Raw genomic sequence first — 15,142 nt, forward strand, 5'->3', positions numbered from 1 at the left:
TGCTGGTGAATCTAGGAGTGCTGCTTCAAGAGACCAGCAGTTTGCACTTCACAGAAACCTGGGCTCATCAGGGAAGGCCCAGCATGGGACTGACTGTGATCTGCTAAGCCTGCTCCCCTGCTCCAATGGGGAATGTGTTTATTTTTTCAAGAGCACGAGGTTGAGAAGATCAGGCGGCAAGGGAGCCAGAGCCTCCAGCTGACACACAATCGACATCACCTGACCCCCAGACAGGAGCACCTGCCAACAGCCGGGGCAGCCTGACACCATGCTTCCTGACCCACCAGATGTCTGCCGCCCGGCACACGGCCGCCACCACCTGCCAGGCCAGTCCCTCAGAGGCAGTGGCGCCAGCCTGGCACCTGGCTGACCCCCTGCTACAGCCTCAGGAGAGGCAGGAGGCGGCCTCGAGCCCCACCTTCTCCAAGTGAGGCTCCCTCTAGGATTCAATGCTGTTTCAAAGTTGTTACTGAAGACATCATCATGGCAGCTATGAATGACTGTTGAAGGAGGCACTGCACTCAAAGCTTACATGTGGTTGTTTCATTTTATTTAACCACCACCACAGGAGGTGATTTTACAAATGAGGAAAGTGGAGAACTGGTGACTTTTAATACCTGCCTAGGATCTCACAGAGGGAAAGTGGTAGAGCTAAGATGCAGACTCGGACCCAGAGCTTTGCCTGTCATCCAGCCCCTCCCTGCCCACCTCCTCTCCTCTGCCGGGGAGGCTGCCTTCTAGGGCTATATCACCAGCTGCCTTGTCACCGACTAAATCAGGCCAAGTGGAGGCCCCAGCAGGTGGGAGGGGAGGAGAGAGGGCAGGATGTGCGTTCCCACCAGTCTCAGCATCCCGTCCTGCCACCTCTACAGCTCCAGTTACATTTTCGGCCCCCTTGTCCTCCCAGGCCTGTGGGTGGTGACAGCTTGCCACACTTGCTGGCACTGGGGTACTTTTGTCTCTTGCTGGCTCCTCAGGCGCTGCCTATACCCTGCATAGTTTCTCATTAAACTCTTCCAGTTAAGTCTCTGGAACATGCCAGCACTGTCCCAATATCCTTAAATTCTCTTTCTCATCATCTGCCAGGGAAGATGTTAAGGGATTTCCCCTCTATAGGAAAAAACAAATCCCTTAGATCTCACAATAGGAACATACTATAAAGCACATAGCTCCTCTCCCACCAAGGCGACGAGCCTGTGTACAAAATCAAACCCACCCAACCCAGAACCAGACCAGCTGGGAAGCTGCCCACCTCCTGGGCTCATGGACAAGGACAGGGAAGGACAACTGCAAGAGTTTCTCAAGACTTGAGCCCCTGCTGCTCCTCCCAGCAGGTCCAGGAGCTGGGGTGACCCTTCCCCTTCACTGACCAGAACACTGACAGCAAGGAAGGAAAATGACCAAGTGAGGCTGTGCCTTTGTGGGTGATCAAAGGGACCCAGACAGAGGCCATGCAGCAAGGCCTACATGTCAGTCCCCTGCTGAGCTACCAGCTGACCTGGGTTCATCATTTCCTAGAGCCTCAGTTTCCCTTCTAGTAAAAAGAAGAAACTGCAAAGGCCTCTCTGGCTCTATTTGTAGACTCTGTATTACATTCTCATCCAAGCCTTCCTCCCAGAAAAGGCTCAACTTGGAAGGAAGGGAGAGAAGCCACAGGAAGGGGTGACACAGCAGGCTCCCAAAGGAAGCCTCAGACATCAGCTGCGCCTGCTGAAAGCCGCAGCTCCTGTTACAGGTACCACAAACAAGAGGCCAATGTTTTCAGACCAAGACAGCCACAAAGGGAGGGAACTGGGTCACAGGATTAAAGTACCCTGCCACACCCACATCTGTTGAGAGCCCTCCAGATCTCCCTACCATGAGCGGGTCAGAAATTGGCCCAAGGGGCCAGGGGACCCCTTCAGATTGGAGAAGGATGTAAGCAGAGGGCATGACCCTTATGTCCTCACCTGACGCTAGCCTGAGGCCTGCAGACCTGACAACCAAGGGCTGTTTGGAAAATAAGCTCTGCATATCCCCAGCTGCTCTGCTGAAGGTAAACAGTTGAGCTCTGGAAACAGGCCACCTTCCTTTGTGTATTCTCCAGCATTTTTATGCCAGTAAAACCCTTTCGTGAGCACAGCGGACTGGGTATACATGAGGCCCAGCTGCTCTCGGGCACAACCACCCCTCACTGCAGCATCTGCGCTGGGTGCAAATGGGTCTGCCAGTGGCTCTAAAGGCTCTTCTGATACCACTTTTCCTCAGTGGCCAGACAGTTTTGCCATCCTGAAGGGGCCTGTGCCCCCTAAACTTGCCTCAACGGGGCTTCAGTCTCTCCCCCTTGGCTCTAAAGAAGACAGGCCTCAAGTATGGTTCCCACAGGAGGCCTCAAGGCCATCACAGCAGAAAGGGCCCAGTTGCTGAGATCAGGGACACCTGAGGAGGGGCTCTGCAGAGGAGGGGAAATAGGGAGACAATTGGGAGTGAGGGGGGAAGTGGGTGCTGCAGAGGCACTACCTCCCAGAGGGCCTGGGGATAGAGACCTGGGCATAAGTGACCTCATTTCAGAGTTGTCATTCTGTTTTTCTGATCACATTCTGCCCCCAGAAAAGAGAACATTCCCAGGGACTTCTTGTTTTCTTCAGAGGAAAAGGTCTGATCCACCACTCTCAGCAGCAACAAGAGTGTCTCAATGAAAGAGTTGCCCACTGTGGCCAGAGGAGGTCTGTGGGAGCTCCATTTCCAAGTCACGCCATCCTGTGAGGCCCATACTGGACACAGTTTTGTGGTGCTTAGAGTTCAGAATCCAGAGAAAACAAGAGGCCACTGTTTCCCTCAGGGACTAAGGCAGTAAGGCTTACTGGAGGTGGGGGCAGGGCTGGGAGGAGATAGGACAAAGGCCTGCAAACTCCAGTGGCCAACAGTCATCTGTGACATTCAAAGTGATTAACCCAATCATGCTGGCATAGTAACCAAGCTCAGCTAGGCACTGACGCTATCCGCCACAGTACATGGACCAGGGAGAAGGTGGGCAAGGCAGACAGGCCTGAAACCCTTCCCAGAGCAGCTGTTTCTGAGCTGTACCTCAGTTCCCCTATTTATAAAATGAGGATGCTATTAACTCTTCCCCATACACACTCCCAAGACTGTTGGGAGTCCCAAGGCAGAAGTTCAATCCTTGTTTATACTTCTCAACTCACCTCACCCCAAACATGGAGAAGTAATGGCTCCTTCTGCTCACCTGCATCCCCAGAACCCTCTGCGTACCCCTCCAGGGTTGCACTATGACTTGCCATTTCTTTAGTCCACTGTCTCCACTCCCACCCCGTGTTAGGGCCTGCCTGTTCGCTCTGGCTTTCAAGAGTCCTCTGTTGCAGAATGTGGGATCACAAGGCCCAGGGCTGCTGAACAAAATCGAGAAATCTCCAAATAGCCAGAACAGGCCGCGCTTGACTTGTAGGCTCAAAAGCAGCAACTGAGCTAGGGTGGGAGTCAGACAGGTGTGAGGACAGGACTGTGCGGTCACCACCCTCCCAGAACCTCAGTGTCCTCACCTTTAAACAGGAAGCCTCACTAGCATGCACTTGCTCAGTGCCAAGCCTTGTTCCAAGCATATTACAGGAACAGATTCATTCAGTTCCCACAATGGTCTGAGACAGGGACCCAGGAAAGAGGCACAGAGTGGCTACATAATGTGTTGGGATTGCCCAGCTGTATACCCACTCTCGGTAGTACCCAGCCAGTGAGTACAGGCTACTCAATAAATGCCAGCTGTTCTAAGCCCCTATACTTACTGTTCACATTACTACTGACAATGGAAACCTCCCTGACATGCCAATGAGAGCTCAAGGACAGGCCAGAATTTAACTCTGCAAAACTTATTGTACTATATGTAAGCTATAACCTAATAACAGCCTAAGAATATGGGAAGGGGGGAGGGAGAAGGGAGGGGGAAATGAGTGGAGGGAGGGGGATTAGAGGGATCACTTCTGAGGTTTATCTTATAAGGGTACAAGTGAATCTTTCTAAGAGCAGAATGTGAACGTTTTAAAATAATAACTAAGAAAATGACACAAAGGCTATGTTAACCAGTTTAATGGAAATGTTTTGGACTGTGTATGAAAACCCCACACTGTACCCCAGAAGTGCATTAATGTACATCGTTACCATTCAATAAAAATAAATAAATAAATAAATAAATAAACTTATTGTACTGATTCAATATAATACTCAGGTGTCTGTTGCCACACCAAAACTTGCCAAGCTCATTAATAATGATAATTAGCCTTTAAAAGTTCTTTGGGCCGCATACTATGCCAGTAAGTACTGAGCACATGGGAACAACTACTACAAAGAGGTTTAGTAACATGTCCAAGGCCATGACGTTACCACCGCAAGGAAATCCAGGTCTCCGGCCAAAGCCTGACAATTAACCTCTACACCAGTGGTTCTCAACCTTCCTAATGCCATGACCCTTTAACACAGTTCCTGTGGGTTGTGACTCATAGGTTGAGAACTGCTGCTCTATGCCAAAAGGCTGGTACAGAGGTGCCTGGAGATTTCCTTCCACCTCCTTCTCCCTCAATTCACTTTCATGAATCAAAATTTCATTGGTTTGGTGTGGTAGTTCACATTGTAATTGTAGTACTTTGGGAGGCCAAGGTGGAAGGATCACTTGAAGCCAAAAATTCAAGATCAGCCTGGGCAACACAGCAAGACCCCATCTCTAAAAAAAAAAAAACAAAAAAACAAAAAAACAAAAAACGTTTTTAATTAGCCAAGCATAGTGGCGGGCACCTACAGTCATAGCTACTCGGGAGGCTGAAGCAGGAGGATCACTTGAACCCAGGAATTCAAGGCTACAGAGAGCTATGATGACACCACTGCACTCCAGCCTGGGCAACTGAGAAACTCAGGGAGACCCAGTCAAAAAAAAAAAAAAAACCAAAAAACAGATTTTCTCCTAACAAAGGGTGAGACAATATGGCCCAGATGAAGGGCAAGAGGGCTGAAGTTTGATTTATTCCTCTGCATTCCCCACAGATCTGAGGGTCTGGGACAGAATTGCCATCACTGAAGTGCAATGGCCTCTGAGGCAAGTATCTCCAGAAGGAAGTGTCAAATCTGGGCACTCCACAGACAAACTTTGAGAGGGAGTTTGGCCTCAGATGATTCAGTATCACTGATGTTTTTCAGTGGATTTGATCCTAAAGGAAGACTCAGAAAAAGGAGACAGAAGCTTTTCCCCAACAAGTGCAACTCTCACTCCAAAGGAGCTTCAAGTGATCCTCAGAGAGGTCAAGCACTAGAGGTCACTTAGGGTTGCCATGACCAGGATGGTGCTGGCCAACCCAGACTAGGGAGAGAAGCTGTCCCAATGCTCTCTGACCTACTCCCACAATTTCCCAGTAACTGGTTTCTAATTACTAGGGAAATGGGCGAAAATAGCAGACTGGTGAAGGCAAGAGGGTGGATGACCTCTCAACTCCAGAAGGGGTAGAGGGGCCAAGAGAATGAAATGGCCTGAGGATGACGATATCTTGTGCCTTCACAGTTCTGGGAATTTGTGAGCCAACTTTATTTCAAAGGGCCAGAAAAGTTGGCCAGGCGCAGTGGTTCACGCCTATAATCCTAGCACTCTGGGAGACCAAGGTGGGTGGACTGCTTGAGCTCACAAATTCAAGACCAGACTGAGCAAGACCAAGACCTTGTCTCTAAAAAATAGTCGGGTGTTGTAGCAAGCACCTATAGTCCCAACTACTTATGAGGCTGAGGCAAGTGAATCATTTCAGCCCAGGAGTTTGAGGTTGCTGTTAGCTATGATGTCACAGCACTCTACCCGGGTGACAAAGTGAAACTGTTTCAAAAAAAAACAGATCCAGAAAAGTTCTACCCACTCTAGGCTCCTTCAGAACAGGGCTGACCTCACGTTCTCAGGCACTAAAAAGCCCTGACTTGCGCTCAGTGTTAGAAAGCCCAGACCGGCTTGGCGCCTGTGGCTCAAGTGGCTAAGGCACCAGCAACGTACACCCAAGGTGGCAGGTTCAAATCCAGCCCAGGCCCACCAAACAACAATGACGGCTGCAACCAAAAAATAGCCAGACGTTGTGACAGGTGCCTGTGGTCCAGCTACTCGGGAGGCTGAGGCAGGAGACTCACTTGAGCCCAGGAGTTGGAGGTTGCTGTGAGCTGTGATGCCATGGCACTCTACCCAGGGGGACAGCTTGAGCCTCTGTCTCAAAAAAAAAAAAAAAAGAAAAGAAAAAAGAAAGCCCAGACCAAGAGCAGAGGAGAAGGATAAATAGGTCCATATCCTCTGACCCAGCAATCCCACTCATGGGGTGCAGGCAGCTCTGGCCTGGGGACACCATAGAATGCATGTGTAAAAATAGGGTAATGGCCAAGCAAGGATGGGCACCACCACGGGGGCTATTCAAGAGCCACTGAGATGGCAATGAACAGGTCTAGTGGAGACCTTGAATTACAACCACATGGAAAGGCTGGAAAAGAAACATAGCATAGGAAAATGGGAGGACTACAGCACAAGAGATCTTTTTCTGGACATGTGGCAGGACTACACTTCCCGATCCTCTGGTAACTGGGTTTGGCCATGTGACTCAGTCTGGCCAACAAGCCATTAGAGAAAGTGGAACTGGTCACCATCTGGGCAGAGCCCGCTCAGCTGTGGATCTTGGGGTGATCATGATAAATGGAACCCCCAGTTGTTCCCATGCACATGTGGCATGAGTGAGGAATAATTCACAGTTTTAAGTTGAGATTGGAGGTGGGGCTGTTAACAGACAATCTGGTCTGTTCACACTGATGAAAACTGCCCCAATAATTGTGATGGATGTGTTACTTGGTTCAATGTAAACATTACACATTGTATATCGAAGCAGTACCCTGAACCCCATAAATGCATCAATGTACAAAGTTACGATTTAATAAAAAATAATTATAAAAAAAAGAAGGAAAACTGCCCCAAGTTCTTCTTTTTCCACTTGCTGAAACAAGTTAGTAGAAAAGGGACGTAAGAGGAGAAAGGCAAATTAAAGCACAAAGGCCCCGACAGGCAAGGGCAAGGCTGAGAATGGGCTTTGGAGGATTTCTTTCAAGTTACAGTTCAGTATTTGGATGAAAGAGAGGAACAGGGATTAAGGGGAAGATTATTTGCTCCCTCAGTTTTAGAAGGCGGGAGCCTTGAACACAGCCACACCATGAACATGGCTGTTCTCCAGCATACCAGGAAAGCCCGCCCAGTAGTCTCCTAAATCTGCCAGATTAGTCCCTAGATTCTGTGCATTTTGGCCAAGTCACTTTATCTCTGTTATTGTTCACAGTGGCACCCAAGAGCCCAGAGTCAGAGCTGATGGGAACTAAGCCCTCTCTCTGTCACCAGGCACCAGTCTAGTCCTGTCCCCAGGGGTGTATGAATCCCAGGCTGGCAGAAAAGGAAAGAGGAACATTAAAAGGCCTAGAAGATCTGGACTCACAAGGAGGAGCATCAACGGCTACGTACCAGAAAAACCTGACTCCAGGCCCAGAAGTGGAAGCTCAGCACACTTTTGTCCTTGGCACACGCTTCTCCATGGCAGACCAACTACCTTCTTCCTGAGCCACCCAAGCACAGAGACGTCCCCTTCCAAGGCAGAAGAGTGCCCAGGGGTAACAGGACAGGGCTGGGCCTCCAGCCACGCAGCCCAGGAGGGCATGTCCTTCACCTCCCTAAGCTTGCTCCTTTACCTGCACAGAGAGTCATTGTGAGCACGCTGTAAGGGGACAGGCACGATGACCTCCCTCTGTGGACAGAGGCGAGCCATGCTCCAGGTGTCAGCACACACAACCTTCTTCCTTACATGAGGCTAGATTTTCTGTAGCCACAGCAGAAGCCCTTCTTGCCTTGTTTGGCCCTTTGCCAGCATGATCCTAATCACTGTCACCTCCACCAGGACTTCTGGGAATCCTACCACACCCTAGGTGAACTGGGCAAATGCATACGTCATTTCCCACCTTCGCGTGTCCCTAGGGGGCAGACAGAGCTGTTACCACTTCCCAGATGAGGCAAGGAGAGTTCTAGGCAGCCAAATTCCGGACTGAGATGGTATAACCAATGGAGGGGGGAGGCAGTCTCCCCCACACCTCCAGGTGCCATGCCTTTAGGACACAAATTCCTAAAGCCCTCTGCTGTCATCAGGAAAGGGGAGGCCAGGTGCAGTGGCTCACACCTATATTCCCAGCACTCTGGAGGCCAAGGAGGGGGGATCACCTGAGCTTACGGGTTTGAGATCAGCCTGAACAAGAGCAAGACCCAGGCTGGGCGTTACAGCAGGTGCCTGTAATCCCAGCTACTCAGGAGGCTGAGGCAAGAGAATCACTTGAGCCCAGGAGACTGAGGTTGCTGTGAATTATGACACCATAGTACTCTACCAGGGCAACAACGTGAGACTCTGCCTCCAAAAAAAAGGCAAGGAAACAGTCCAAGAGCACAGCTGGCTGATGTGTCTCCCTGAGATGATAGGGACTGGGGTTAGTTGGTGGCTACAGTGTGGTCAGGGACACAGTCTGAAAGGCACAGAGCCCCCACCCAGTCTTGCCCGAAGCTGCAGGAGAAGGGGACAAGTCCAAAGTCCCAGCTTTTGGGACTGAAGCTTCCGATCAGAATGCCATCTCCTGAAAACCACCTGTGTCGCGAGGCACAGGAGGCAGAAGCATCACTGGGCGTGTCCAGGGCTGGGAACCTGGTTGGCTCCATCTTGGCAGCTGTCAACACAGCATGATACTATCAGCCTGGCCCCAGCACCACCAGCGTGCAGGGGCAGGACCAGAGCATGCACGGACAGCAGGTGGTGACCTGGCCTGCTCAACACCTCCCACACTGCTGTCTTTTCACTTTACTGGTGGTGGTACATAGGGTAGTTTTCTGTAATTCAAACGTATCAATATTTTCATGTTTTGATTCTTCATGCCTACAATTATTTTTCAAGTCAGCCTGTGGTTTTATCAAGTATTATTACAACTTCAGCTGGTCTATCTGGAATTTATTTTAGTGGAAGAGATGAGGTGTGCATTTATGAATATTTTCTTCCAGATGGATACTTGATTATCTCAATACCATTTATTTATCCATCTTTTACCCACTGTTTTGAAACACCGCTATTTTCACAACTCCCACAATTATTTTGATCTTTTTTTTGGATTCTCTATTAACTTGTCTGTACCAATATCCCATTGGTTTTGTTTTCTTCTTTCTACTTGTTTTAATTACAAGTGTCGTGATATGGTTTAATACGTAGAGAAGCTACTTCCCCCCTTTCCATAATTCACTTGTTTTTTCCTGCACATCCTTTAGAATAGGACTGGGATGGGGAATGAGTTATTCATAGATCAATTTAAGGAAAACCCCATGGTTTTAGTGTTGAATCTTTTTAATAAGAACATAGCAAGTTATATTTGCAGCTTATATCACAAACAGCTAACTTCTTCCATAGAAGGCGGCTTCCGAGATGGGAAAGAACTCTTTCAAGTATGCCTGGGTCTTAGATAAACTGAAAGCTCAGTGTGAGCGTGGTATCACCATTGAGATCTCCCTGGAAATTTGAGACCAGAAAATACTGACTATCATTGATGCTCTAGGACACTGAGACTTTACCAAGAACATGATTACAGCCCATCTCAGGCTGACTGTGCTGTCCTGATAGTTGATGAATTTGAAGCTGGTATCTCAAAGAATGGGCAGACCTTTCTGGCTTACACACTGGGTGTGAAATGACTAATTGCTGATTAACAAAATGGGTTCCACTGAGTCGCCCTATAGCCAGAAGCGATATGAGGAAATCATTTCAGAAGTCAGCACTTAACATTAAGTAAACTGTACTGCCCTGACACGGTAGCATTCGTGCCCATTTCTGGTTGGAATGGTGACAACATGTTGGAGCCAAGTGCTAACATGCTTTGGTTCCAGGGATAGAAAGTTACCCATAAAAATGGCAATGCCAATGGAACCACGCTGCTCAAAGCTCTGGATTGCATTCTGCCACCAACTCGTCCAACTAACAAGCCCTTGCGTCTGCCTCTGCAGAACATCTACAGAGTTGGTGGTATCGGTACTGTCCCTATGGGCCGAGCAGAGACTAGTGTCCTTAAACCTGGCCTGCTGGTCTCCTTTGCTCTAGTCAGTGTTACAAGTGAAGTAAAGTCTGTTGAAATGTGCCAGGAAGTTGTGAGCGAAGCTCTCCTGAGGGGACAACATTGGGTTTCAATGTCAAGAGTGTGTTTGTTAAAGATGCTCATTGTGGTAGCATTGCTGGTGACAGCAAAAATGACCTGCCAGTGGAAGCAGCTGGCTTCACTGCTCAGGTGGTTATCTTGAACCATCCAGGCCAAATTATTGCTGGCTATGCTCCTGTACTGGATTGTCACACAGCTCACAATGCCTGCAAGTTTGCTGAGCTGAAGGAAATGACTGATCGCCGCTCTGGTAAGAAGCTGGAAGATGGCCCTAAATTCCCAAAATCTGGTGATGCTGCCCTGATCAGTATGGCTTCCTGACAAGCCCAGGTGTATTGAGAGCTTCTCAGGCTATCCTCCTCTGGATCATTTTGCTATTCATCATATGAGAGGGACAGTTGCTGTGAGTGTCATCAAAGCAATAGATAAGAAGGCTGCTGGAGCTGGCAAGGTCACCAACTGCCCAGAAAGCTCAGAAGCCTGAATGAATATTATCTCTAATACCTGCCACCCCAGTCTCAATCAGTGGTGGAAGAACAGACTCAGAACTGTTTCAATTGGGCCATTTAAGTTTAACAGTAAATAGCAACTGATTAATGATAACAGTGCATCATAAAACCTTCAGGAGGGAAGAAGGTTTTGTGGGCCATTTGTTTGTTTCTGGGTGGCAGTTTTAAGTTATTAGTTTTTAAGATCAGTACTTTTTAATGGAAACAACTTGACCAAAAACTTGTCACAGAATTTTGAGACCTGTTAAAACAAAGTACTAAACCCTCAACCTTATTCATAGAACAATGCAAATCACAACTACATTAAGATACCACTTTTTAAAATACCAGATTCGCTAATGTCTGAGAGACCAATAACACCCCGTGTTGGCTAGGATGTGGGGCAACAGGCCTCACACATGGGTCTGGGAGAAGGTAAATTTGAAGCATCTCACCAGGACACAAGTTGGTAATACCCATCAAGGCATTAAGTGCATACACCCCCTCACCTAGAGTTCACTTCCAGAAACGGATCCCACAGGTGAGATCACACAGTTGGACACTGCTGCAAAAATGTTTGTAATCACCAAAAATGAATAAAGTCCATCAAGAAGGGACTAAATCACTTATGGAAATCCACATGGTGGAAGACCTTTGCCCACAAAAAGAACCAGGAAGTGTTTTACATACTGGTATAGACAGTGGTATAGGCTCTCAGAACCTTCCACTTTAAGCAAAACAATGAAACAACTTACAGCAGGTCCTCAGATAACATTATTTCCCTCAATGTTGCTTCACTGTAACATACAAATTGGTTTCATTATATACTGTTTGGCATAAAGCAGAAGTTTCCAAGAACTGATTTTAAGTGAGGTGTTATGATATATGCACAGAATACATAGTATCTTTAGAAAATTCTCAAGTAACCGGCCAGACAGCAACCTCTATGGGGGAGAGGACCAAGGCCTTGGGCACAGGGGGAAAGGGACGTCTTATTGTGTGTCCTTGCAATTTCAAACCAGTGAAATGTCTGTCTTAACGTTTTTGAATTACCAAGTGAGCAGTACATAGGAAGAGCACACATTTGAAGTTAGATGAGCTTGGGTTCTAATCCAGCCAATATCTAACATACATTGAGCAATTACCATGTACCAGGCCTACTCAGCTCAAACCTTAAAAACACATCAATTATCTCATTCAATCCTTACAACAACCCTGTAAGGCAAGGATGATTATTATTCCCTTGGTACAGATGAGAACACCAAGGCAACTTGCTCCCATTTACACAGCTAATGATGGAGCAGCTGGGAGAGGGCCAGGTAGGCAGACTCCCAGCTAAACAGCTGGCAACAAGACTCCAGTGAATAGGGCTCCAAATGACCCAAGTCAGGGACACCTATATCCATGGGCATGTGCCACAGATCTTAGTATACATGCACTAGTATACTTAGTATACTAGCCACCTCATAGCAGTAGAATCACCAGTGGAAAACAGAAATGATTTCCAGGGCTGTCCCACTGGTGCCCCTCCCCAACTTATACATATAATGCCCTCTTTCTCAGAAGGAAGCGCCTGACCTGCCGCTTTGGCTGAGCACACCAAGAGGCTCAATGAAAAATCCTTCCAGCTCACAGTGCAGGTGTCAGCCAGGGGATCCTGGATCTCCTCTCTTCAACCTCTGGTCAGAGGTTTCAGTGATTTGCAAGTCACCTAAAGAGCAGTGGGAAGAAACGCAGCTGGTCCCTGGCCTTCCATAATGAGAGGACATCAGTGGGAAACCATGGCACCATGGGCGCAAGCATCTGTTTACCCCAGCAGGAGGCCCGGAGACTACTCAGCCATAGCCCAGTCCCCCTGCACATGCACTGGAGCCACATGCTGGCCAGTGGAATAGGTAAAGGAAAGAATGGTTAATTCTAGGCCAAAGCAGTGCAAGTGTCTAATGACCACTGTGTTTTCTCCAGGCCTCATCCATGTGGCTAATAGGAGACTCTAGGATGACAAAGTAACACAATGGAGGGAGCCCGATTCCTGAGTCACTGCTGGGAGAGACGACCAGTAGCCACTGGACTGTGACGGACGAGAAGAGAAACCACGGAGCTATCAGGGCAGTTTGTTACTGCAGCTGAGCTTAGCTGATGCTGATGACACTCAGCCAGGGAAGTCTCTCCCCAGGGACTTCTTACTGTGAGCCCCATGCCAAGAATAGCCTTAGGATTCAGGTCTCCAAAACTGGGAGCAGCAGCAGAGGGCTGGCAGCTATGAGCAGAAGCTGGGTCTTCAGTCACTGACTCTCAACCCACTTGACCCTCATTCCTCATCTGTGCAGTAGAGCCAGTAACACCTGTATGCAATGAGACAGTATTAGTAAAGTCTCAGTACTGAGCCTGGCGCGGGCAGTGTCTAATGTCTAATGACCACTGTGTCTTCCCCAGGCCTCATCTGTGTGCCTTAAGCAGCAAGTGCCATCCCTTTATGCAGGGGGTCAGCTCTCCCTACCTGAAGCTTTGGTCCCTCCAGAATGTCATCAGTCCCAGTTCTTGTTGGATCTCCCACCTCTGATACAAATAGTAATTATCCTTTAGATTGAGATTCAAGATTTCTAAGCACTCAGGGTCCCAGGCATGATGTGGGGGCGGTCACTCACATTTAGAACACTTTACTGACTTCTCACAGTGGTCATCTATCTCAGCGGTGAGGACAGAGAGGCCCAGAGGCCCAGCCTGTCCAAGCTCACACCACTGGTGAACTGCAGGAAAGTTCTCCTTGGCCTGTCCATGGAGTTGCCCCCTCGATGAGATCAAGGACTGTATTGTGTTCCTCCCTATAGCCGCAGTAGGCTGGCCCAGTGCCCAGTTGTGCCAGGGGCCAGCAAGCAGGCACTGAGTTGATTCCCCAAGGCTGAAGAGACTCATGCCATCCACACACACACACAAACACACACTTACACAAGTACCTGTCCAAGTAAATATTACCCCATTTTGCATTAAGAAAATAAAGCAGAGAGATTGGTAACCAGTAAAGGGTCACTACCAACAAGGGACAGGCTGTGCTTTTTGATCATAAACTTATTCCCTGCAGTCATCACCTCACCTGTTTTCAGCATGCTCCCCCCACCCTGGGGCCACTGAGCTTAACTATCCCTATGTGGGGCTCAGAAGAACTATGCTACAGGGCTCAGCCAAGATGCTCCCAGTCACAGAATTCTGCAAAAGGCCCAAGTGACCCCAGAAATAAGCCACAGACACTCTGTGCCTGGCAGGGTAAAAAAAGTCAAGGAGTCTCTGGACAACAGAGAAAGCAAAAACACTTGGAGCCACCCGGCTTCAGCCCTAGGACATATGTGCCTTACAGAGAGGAGATGGGAACCAGGGGAATCAGAGGGGCCCGGAGGCTTCACAGCAGATGTGCTCTCAGCCAGGCCAGTGAGCCACAGTCCCTGGAGGCCAGAGATGCTCCAACAGTAAGCACAGCAAAGGCAAAGGAAGCAGCACTTGGTCCCTGGCACAGCTGCCTGGGTCTGTCCTCTCACAGCCATCCTGGATGCCCCTCCCTCTGGGTGTCCATCTAGAGCTGGGAAGAATGAGGACTGGCCAGTAACCAGACACAGACTCTTCCAGACCCAAGGAGGGAGGGAGGGAAAGGGGCAGAGAGAGAGAAAGAAAGAGGGTGACAGATTCCCCAAAATCAGCTTCACTCAACCACGCTGGACTGTCCCAAAGCTGACCTCACATGCTGTGGGGAGCCGCACACTTCTACCTGAGCTCCCAGCCAGATGCCCCGCTGCCCTCTCTGCCTGTTCTTCCCAAAGGACTTCAAGACAGAAGACTGGCTAACCTGGATCCCAGCTTCCCTCCCAGACAGGACGCTCGGAGTCGGTGCCCAGGGTGTGCTGCATCCCTATCCAAGAGACTGCAAACGCAGGGACAGAGGGAGCGAGAGAACAGAACTCCGCAGGCCAGGGGGTAAACATTTACATTTAGCAGGATGGCCTGGAGGACACACAGAAATAAAATGAGGCACAACTCGGAAAGCATCAAGAATGCAAAGCAGCAGCTCTTCTCCCTCTTTAGCCAAGATGTAATAAAGGGAGCTGCGGCTGCTCCACACACAAAAGCCTGCTCCTTTGTTCTTCTCAGGTTTGCTCCAAACTCCAGTTTGTGTGAGTGACAGATGAGGACAAGGAAAGTCCTTGCTTCACTGGGCTGGCCTTTCACACGTTTGCTTGCTCGTTTATTGGTAGGTGTTGTAAGTGAGCAGCTTGTGCTGGCCTCACTCGAGCACTGAGGACACAATGTGAAGACAACCAACCGCCAGGGCCTTGTTCTCAGGCCACACATACACACACCATGTGCAGGGAGACAGGCCATAAACAAGTAAATGCAATAACCGCAGGTGGCCGTCAAGGGTGTCAACAAGGATGAAGTGTGTAGCGTGCAGGAAG

General features: G+C 49.0%; 1 protein-coding gene and 1 pseudogene across 1 annotated transcript in view; one reads left to right on the forward strand and one right to left on the reverse strand.

Annotated features, from left to right (window-relative positions):
• ITPK1 (inositol-tetrakisphosphate 1-kinase) overlaps positions 1–15,142 on the reverse strand; it is a 181,866-nt gene that overhangs the window by 71,005 nt on the left and 95,719 nt on the right. The gene's annotated exons all lie outside the window — the stretch shown is intronic.
• Positions 9,483–10,697, forward strand: LOC105886706 (annotated as a pseudogene).

This window comes from Otolemur garnettii, unplaced genomic scaffold, assembly GCF_000181295.1.
Source record: "Otolemur garnettii isolate 467f Iridium unplaced genomic scaffold, OtoGar3 scaffold00020, whole genome shotgun sequence".
Classification (NCBI taxonomy): Eukaryota; Metazoa; Chordata; class Mammalia; order Primates; family Galagidae; genus Otolemur; species Otolemur garnettii.